The sequence below is a fragment of the Drosophila innubila genome (assembly GCF_004354385.1).
Source record: "Drosophila innubila isolate TH190305 chromosome 3R unlocalized genomic scaffold, UK_Dinn_1.0 2_E_3R, whole genome shotgun sequence".
NCBI lineage: Eukaryota > Metazoa > Arthropoda > Insecta > Diptera > Drosophilidae > Drosophila > Drosophila innubila.
The window spans coordinates 30,902,347-30,911,625 of record NW_022995380.1 but is presented as its reverse complement, the minus strand read 5'-3'; the positions used below and the strand labels follow the sequence as shown (position 1 = coordinate 30,911,625).

The window sequence follows — 9,279 nt, the reverse complement described above, 5'->3', positions numbered from 1 at the left end:
AACTGTGCAGATAATAAAAAAGTCAACGAATTATCGCAAACAAAAGTCGAAATTAAAAACAAAAAGCAACAATAAATAATTCGTTAGTTTCACATGCATGTGTAGCTCGTGTTCTATTTATTAATGTTGTTATTGTTAGTATTATTATTATAAATGCCAACAGTTCAGTTTGGCCAAAAAAAAAAAAAAATATGAATTGTTTACAATTTCGGTGTTACGTATGGCTCATACATATGTATGTCTGTTTGTCTGAGACAGTTGTTTTAGTTTCTATAAACAAAGGCCAAAACACACACACAACAATGAGAGCTGGAAAACGTGCTGATTAATGTTTCACACACACAAGCACACCACAAATGCCATAGGTCAGTTACACTAATTGAAATAGAATGTTGTTGGCCAGTTTTATTTTTCGTTTAGGTTTCGGTTTGGTTTCATCCATTGAATACCCGTGGGTGTTGAGATCATATATATGTATGATGAGAGGCAAACGATCAGCTTACAATAAGTGAATGTGTGTGAGTGAGTGTGTGTGAGTGCGAGTGCGAGTAAATTGTGAATGGCACTCGCGTTACCAACTACTTTGAGCAAGTGGTTATCGTTTAGAAAGCACCAAGGCGGCATTAACTTGTATATAAGTAGCTCCTTTCACTTTAGAATGCGACCGAGGCGAGTGAAAGTGCAACAGGCGGCACAATAAATAAAATTGCAAGCAAATTTAGTTTGCATTTCACGCAAATGCCTCGAAAATTAAACATAGGGATTATAATCCCTACAAGTATAATACTAAAAAATATTTATGTATATATAAAATCAAATACTCATAGATAAATCTTAATTTTCAGTTAATCGAAACTACTTATTTTCAAAATTGAACATTTTTATATGTCGAGAACTCTAACTAGAAAGCCATATCATCATCATAAAAATATATGAAATTATCAAAAAGTTGTAATCTTAAATAACTTGTAATAAAAATGCATAAAAATTTCAATTAAAATTTTATTCACATAAAATAATGCTTTAAAAATATAAATTTAATTGTTAATTCATGTTCTTTAATTTTTTTAGAATTTTATTTACTTGCTTCTGGTATAATAATCATAATAGATGCTTCTAAGGACCTCTCTAAACACCTGGGAATATCTACCTGTCAGTTGAATCCCTTGCTAACTCGACATCAACAAGTGTCTAAATAAGTAGATAAAATAAACCAAACAAAACATGGTCGAAAAAGCTTTCAAGGATGCATTTGACGTTGGCTTGACAACAGCCGCTAAAGCTTTTGAGTGAGCTTTTAATGCCCTGGAGCTTAATAAAGAAAGTCAAAGTGTAGCTGACAGCTGAGCACAAGAAAATCACGTGGTGGCATAAAGAGAGGCGAGAGAGACAGTCGAGAGAGAGGCGTGAGAGAGTCGAGAGAGAGGCGAGAGAGAGAGGCTCAAGGATGAGCTTTTCGCATGCGTGGCTTATGTCAAAACAAGCAGAGCTTTTCTTACTGTTGTTGTTGTTGTTGTTGCTTGTTGTGTTTGGTGTGAGTTTGTTGTTATAAGTTGGCCTGATTTGACGAGTGGCGACTGTGAGACGGTGGGATAGCGGGACAGTGGGACAAACAGCAGGAGGAGCGCCCATTGCACAGTGAATGCGACATTGATTGACAGGAATGAAGTGGAAAATGCAGCACTTGAGAAAAAAAAAAAGGGGAGAGTCCCATGGTGGTCATGGAAAAGAGGAAATGGAGCTGCACCCAAGTATCTCATGCACTCAGAGAAATACTTGATGCATTTTTAATAATTAAACTTTTGAGTTAACTATGAATTTTAGATAAGCATGAAATATGGAAATAGTTAATCTGCATTGAGTGCAAAGTAATTATAAAATAAATAAGAATGTAGTTGATTTTAATAGATTTCAAGTTAAAATCCATTATAAATTAATTAAATAATAAGCTTTTTATTTGTTAACATTTTCTAGTTAATTTTAAAGCGTGTTAAACTAAAATGAAAGTTTAAAATGTTCTTTAAATAAGTAAAAGTTATATTTGGTGGTAAAGCAAGTGAGAAGTAGTATTAATTTTTAGTATACATCGAACTGTTCACCACTGTAGACCTGCTAGAACCGCTTGGGAATACTAAATTAAATATGTTAAATATTTAACATATATTTTTATAGAGAATTTAAAACAGTTGAAAAATTCTTTAATTTCAAGTTGAATACAATTTTAAAATATTTATTTTAAGTATGCTTAATTTGCATACAATTAAGAAAACTCTTGAGAATTTTTAAAATAAATATAATATAGCGATAAACTGCATATGACTTGTTTCATTTTAAGTAATTAACAGCTTGATATTAATATATACGTATGTATTTATATAATAACGATGACATTGGATATTTTTTCAGTTAAATCAAAGTATTTAAAATTGAATTTAATACGAAATCGATTTTAATGTTATATTTAATTATATAATTAATTATTTTTTTATATACATAATTGGTTTACGTCGTTCAATATGATTATGGCATATAAAATAATTGTTTTAAATTGTAATTTAAGTTAATTTTATCTTATCTTATTTTATAGATTTATTTTAGATTCTAAATAATTTCTTGACGGAAAATAAAAAAAAAAAATAATGATATATCATGTAATTTCATTGTTAGGCTTATAATCTTCATATATGATTATGAATTAAATTCTATATAATTTATTGACGTCAAATCCAATATGTTTATAATTGAAATGTTAGTATTTTATTCTTGTTTTTTTAATATTTTTAAGGCTTTGATGATTTTCTTTAAGAAAATACTATATGCCTGTATTTATATGATTTTAGCAATTAGTTTTTTGCCTTGTCGTCGCATCGCGTCACGTTGTCTGGGGACAAACAGAATAATAAGGCGCCAGCAAAGCGAGCGAGGGAAACAAAACGACACACACGCCCCCAACACGCCTGCCACGCCCACCCCAGAGAGGAGGAGCGCCAAGGTTAGACGATTGTCGGAGGATATTTCGAGGGGTGGAAAGCAGGAATGGTGGGTAGTGAAAGGGGAAGGAGAAGGAGAAGGGGGTTGTGGTTGGAGGTCATTTTGTCAGCAGCTTGTGCAATCAGCTGTTGCTAATGAAAAGCGTTAACAAGTCACCGTGTTTAAGCCAGGAGAGTAGACTAGGCACATACACACACACACACACACACACGCACACACACACATAAACATTTAAGTGAGTACACAACGTTAAAAGTCAACCTTTATTGATTTTCTAACAATTTTTTATGATGGTAAAAAAAAAAAAAAGGAAACTACGAGTACGAGGGGAAAATTTCCAGGAAACAACGAAAATTGGGGCTGATTAATAAAATGATGCAGAGTGTTTAATTAGCTAATTAGTGATTAAACTTACCAGTCGATTAATGGACGCAGCTTAAATAAAAGCGTTTATCTGTTTATTGAATTTCTTTTTATATTTCTCCGCTTCTTTATTATTATTATTATTATTATTATTATTATTATTATTATTATTATTGTTTTGCTTTATTGCACTTTCAACAATTTATTAAATGTAATTTCTTTTCTCATTTATTTATTGCAATCTCTTGTGTATATGTAACTATTTCCGCTTTGAATTAAATGCAATTGAAACACACAATTTTTAGACATATTATAAAAAATGTTGATTATTTTTTATTATTTATGCACTCGCGTTTCGCGATTTAAATGCAGCGTTGATTTAACTAATCAAGACATTTTCCCACTAACAATTTCGCCACATGTCGACAATGAAAATCTACGAAAATTGCACACGCGAATTATTCAGATACTTTGTATATAACTTGTATACTGGGTATATAAAGGTGCACATACATACATACACATACGTAGAATATTTAAATGACCGGTCAGCGATAAGAAAATCTGAGATAAAGAGAGAGAGAGAGAGAGAGAAAGAGAGAGGGAGAGTAGAATTTGTTATCAGTTGTGTTGATTGAGACTCAACTGACAGTTGTACAAATTGAACAACAATGCAATCAACACAACAACAACTACTACAACAACAACTGCAGCCTCTTGTTGTACACGTTTTTTAACAGTGTATAGAACATAATCGTACTTATTCATTCATACATTGTTTACCATGTTTGGCACTACGAATGATAACAATGATAACAGACAATCAGACTATGAACCGTAGCAACACAACAACAACAAAAACAAACCGGCTGACATTGTTAGATGTCTTACATACAGTGTGTCAAGTAAATGTTTTGACTGAATTTGCATATTGGAATTTTAAAAAAGAAAAGAAAATTTGCAATTTTATGATATTTAATTTTATATTTATCATTAAATGCTTAAGGCAATAATAAAATCTCAAAAAATGAAAAATAAAAAACCCTAAATAGGGGCAAATTTATGCTGAATTTAAAAAATCTTTAAGGTTTCCATACAAAAAAATATTTGTGGCTTTTTTTTTAAATGGTTCAAACAATTTTAAGAAGCTAAAATTTACATTGGACTTTTTGTTAAGTTAAATAAAAAAAAACACTTTGTAACTTTTATTAATTAATTTCTTTTCTTAATATATATTTTTGTGCAAACAATTACTTGACTAACTGTAGGTGTATGTGTGAACTTTTGTTAGTTTTTGAAAAGTCTTAAGTACACAAATTTTTTATTTGATTATAAACAATTTCACCGCATCTAACAATTTCACTTTGCGCAAGTACACACACCGAATTTGTTGTTTTGACAACCAAGCGACAACAACAACAACAAATATAATCCGTGAACTTGAGAAATTGTTGTTTTCTCTCTCTATGAATTGATTATTATATGTATGTATGTATGTACATATGCCTGAAACTGCCGAAGTTAATGCGAATACGGTAGTTGTTCAGTTAGTTAAATATTTTTCAATCCATATGTATTTTTTAATGCACTGCACAGTATGTATTTTTATTATTGACCGACACTTGACTATTTTATAATTAAACTATTTTACAGCCAGCAACAAAATGGGCAAATATCAAATGTATTATATTTATGATGTCAAGAGAGAGAGAGAAGGAGAGCGGGAGCAAGAGAACGAACGCGCGTGGGAGATGAACGCTGAGAGGCGGCGAGTAACAAACAGCAGCAGAGAGAGAGGGAGAGAGCGCGCGCGAACAGGCGAAGAAGAGGCAGCAGGTAAGTTGTTAGGCCGAACCTAAGCTGAAAACTTAAATAATAAAATGAAAACCGAAACCCAACAGCAAACAGCAAACTGCTAACTGCTAACTGCAAACGAACCGTGCGCGTCGACGTCTCGGACATGACAGCGGCAGCAAGTTCCGATAACAACTGAACTGAACTGACTGCCGACTGCCGACTGCGGCACAGCGTCGCGTCGTTTCGTTTTCGTCTTCTTTTTCGTCTTCGTCACCGCTCAGTTTTGTTAGTGGGCTTTGCTTTGCCTTCTGCTACGTGCTCTCTCATTGTATTTGTAGTTCGATTGCATGTGCACGTGTGTATGTGTGTGTGTGTGTGTGTCGCTGCTCAATCAATTGACAAAAGTTTTACAGGGGGCTTAGCTTTAATATTTACAGCACACGCTCACGCTCTCTCAGTCTCTCTCTCTCAGCTGGCGCTCTCTCAGCTTGCGCTCGCTGAGCCAAACAGCTGTTTAGCTTATACAAAATGTAAACAGACTGTGAAAAAGCTTTTGGTGCTGCTTCTCTCACATTTTAATTGAAAATAATTGTAATCAACAGCAACGGCAACAGCAACTGCAACAAAAACAAAGCCAAGGTAGACGGAAACGAGTTTCTATTGTGGACAAAAAGGATGAAGAAGAGAAGAGAGACGCACCTAAGAGTGATATGACCCAGGAGGTGTCACTAAATTGCTATCCCATGGTGTTACCCTATATTAAGTCGTCACTCGCCAGACGACAGACAACAGACAGGCGGCGAATTGTAATTTTTTCACGCTTGTCGTCAGTCCGCAAAGAGACCCTAAAATTTGTGTCACAAACCAACCGAAATAGACGAAACGGACGCCAAAGAATTTCTCAGCTGACTGCACACACACACACATACACACATAAAATAGGCACGTCAACCTCAGCGAGCCGACCTAGACCCACATATGTAACTACACTTAGAAAAATAAGGGAAATAAATTGCATTAGAAATTAATTTTTTCTCGTATCCTAGATGGTCTGATCATTCTTATAAGAAATGAAACTTCTTACAAATATTTTTTTTAAATAATATTATGCAAAAAGAGTCCTCAGCAAATTAGAAATGTTCCTGTTATTTATAACAACAACTACTACATTGTGAAAAAGTGATATTAATTAAGCTGAAGTAGAAGGTCAATTTAATTTGTTTCCCAGGTGGATTTGCAATTTTTATAAGAAAATAAATAGCTTTAAAATATTTCTTAGTATAATGTATTATATTATACTTAAGAAAAATGAGTTCTAATCACACTGAAAATCAGAAATTCATATTTATTAAAATTCGAACTTTCTTAAAATAGACCTATACCACTCTGAAAATCAGAAATCCTACCGTTATGAGTCATTTTAGTTAGAAAACAAATTTCCTTAGTATATTTCCTAAAAAATACTATTTTTTTTTTTTAAAGAACTTAAGTCACTCAAAAAATCAAAAATAAAGTACGAGTTGTACAAACACGGAAATTAACTGTTAATTTGTATCCTTGTATGATGTGTAATTTTTTTAAAAATACATTTATTTAAAATGTTGCCTAGAATTACAAAATTGTATTTGTAATATTCACTACAAATAATATCTAAATATAGTTAGAAATGTTGATCTGTTAAGAATTTTTTTTCTTCTACCAATTAGTAATAGTTTTAACACCAATTGAACATTTTTAAAAAATAATTTATTCTGGAAATGATACTTTTCAAAAATCTTTTTAAAGTATCTTTTCTAAAATTATGAAAAATATTTCTGATAATAAGATCTTCTTTTAACTATTATAGCGATTATTAGATGAAGTATAATATTAAAAGTGAGGGTAATGTTTTTTTCAAAGTGTATAGCGTTGGCTTAAAGCAATTGCTGACGATTGTAACGGAAGCCGCACCGCATTACGTATACGTATAAGTGTTGGTCTATGTATAGGTATACGTATTTGCAGATCCCCTTAGCCAAAGGCGTTATAAATCTTGCGCAATGGCTCATTGGCCTGGTCTGTGGTCTGTGGTCTGTGAACGCCTTCAATCCAAACAATGGATCTTTGCCTGGCTATAAAATATTTGCAGCGCAGCAAAGACATAATTATGGCCGGGTCGTGAACGTTCATTCTAATGGGCCATTGTTGGTCAGTGTGCTAATGGGATTAGAAGCGTGGTGTTGACCCGGCCAACACTTGTTGCTGAACGCTTCAACGCCAACAACCTTGCCAAAAGCACCAGAAGACGCTCAAGCTGATGCTGAAGCTGAAGCTGAAGAATCTGTGGAACCCAACGGCAAATGCTCGTAAATTTTTACCTGACATTTCCGCTATTTACCTACATAGCTGATATATTCATTCTCATTCTATTATTGCCAAAGGCAACCACATTTTAAATACTCTTGCCAATTTGAATGATCTTAAAAAAAATCAGTCAGAAAAATAGTTAATTCAAAAAGAGAAATGATTTATTGTCAATCAATAACAATCGGTAAAACTATGTAAATCATTTTAAGTAAATAATAATAATAATAAAAAATAATTATAATTTAATATCGAACTTAAAACCAACAATTAAAGCTTAAAATGTAGATCTAAAAATATAGATTATTATTATTTTTACATGATGATAATTTGTGCAGCATAAATTATTTAAAAAAGTTGCATAAGTAAAAGTAAGTAAACTCGGAATTAAAAAATATAGGAGAGATACCATTGTAAAATACATTTTAAAAGTAAGATAGGCATTCAAAATATCTACTGTTAAATAAGAATACAAAAAATTTCGAAGTTTAATTTATATTTAAACAATAAAATAATACATATTATCGTACTTAAGGGATATGGGGGAGATCTCAGGTTATATTAATATTAGAAATATTCTTATAAACCAAAGAGTACTCCTATAGATTAAGGAAATAAATATCTGTAAATAGATTTAATATCATTTAAATCAAAAGAACCAATGATATTATTTATAATTAAATTTATGGGAAGGTTTTATACGGGAAATTTGTATCGGATATAGTGTTCTAATAAAATAAAATTATTTTTAATAGAATTTAAAGTATTTCATAATTAAAAGACAATGCAGATCCTAAGCCTTAAAGATTTTTTTTAGGAACAGTTGAGATTCCAAGTGAGAGCTTTATAAGAAATGAATCTAGTTGAATTTAGAACTAGCAATACCCTTTGCTAGTTAGGGTATTTATGCCAGCCATGTATAAATAGAAACTAGTAAAAGTCGTTATTCGTATTTAGCCTTTCATTTCAGTTGTTCAGCATTTGTATGTGTCGAGATACACACATTCCCATGTCATTGTATCTTGTATCTTCTAGTTTGCCTTTGCACAAAATCCAATTAGAGAGAACTGCTAATGACCGAGAAGAGAGTGCCCTACAAAAGTCAGTATCAGTCAACGTCCATCGCTTTTGGGATTTCTATGCTATGCTCTCGATTTGACTCAGTTGCTATTTTCAATTTCCCCTCAAAAAAAAAAAAAAAACCAAAAAACAGAACAATTATGCGACAATTATAAATAGGTATTAACGTAGCTTTCAATTAGCTGACTTATGGCCAAAAGGCGTTAGACATTGCGTCAGTTAGCCCAGTTTGTAGACGCTTAGCTCATGTTTTTTGTTGGCTATCAACCTATTGCTATCGTACCGATAGTCGCCATATAAATTATGAGATACTATCTGCGAGTTACTCAAACAAACCCAAAGATATTCTTGGAAATATTTACTTTAAAAGCATTTATTTTGTACGCTTCGTAATGCAAGTGGAAGCAGGTTATTGGCATCGGAACTAACTGTTTTCACTGCGGTAACAAGTGCCATAAAAGCAACCGACATGGCCAAGATGTAAATGGCACTTAACCGCAAACCAAAAGACCGACAGAAAAAGAACCAGTTTCTCAGTTTCTCAGTTCTCAGTTCCCAGTTGATCTCAAATGCGAAACAGATTCATGTTGATGCTCTGTCATTTCAGTTACTTTAAATGGAGCGCGCATCTTTTTATGAAATTCCTTAATGACCCAAAGATATGCTAATAAAACAACTGTTGAAATCTTTAAACACAACTGGACA

At 32.5% G+C, this 9,279-nt stretch overlaps 1 long non-coding RNA gene across 1 annotated transcript; it reads right to left on the bottom strand.

The window, feature by feature from the left end:
• Positions 1–3,573: 3,573 nt before the first annotated feature.
• LOC117792267 lies at positions 3,574–5,372 on the bottom strand. Its single transcript, XR_004618154.1, has 2 exons — positions 5,293–5,372; positions 3,574–3,622 (listed from the first exon to the last, which is right to left on the bottom strand). It is a non-coding gene; the product is annotated as an uncharacterized LOC117792267 (long non-coding RNA).
• Positions 5,373–9,279: the final 3,907 nt, after the last annotated feature.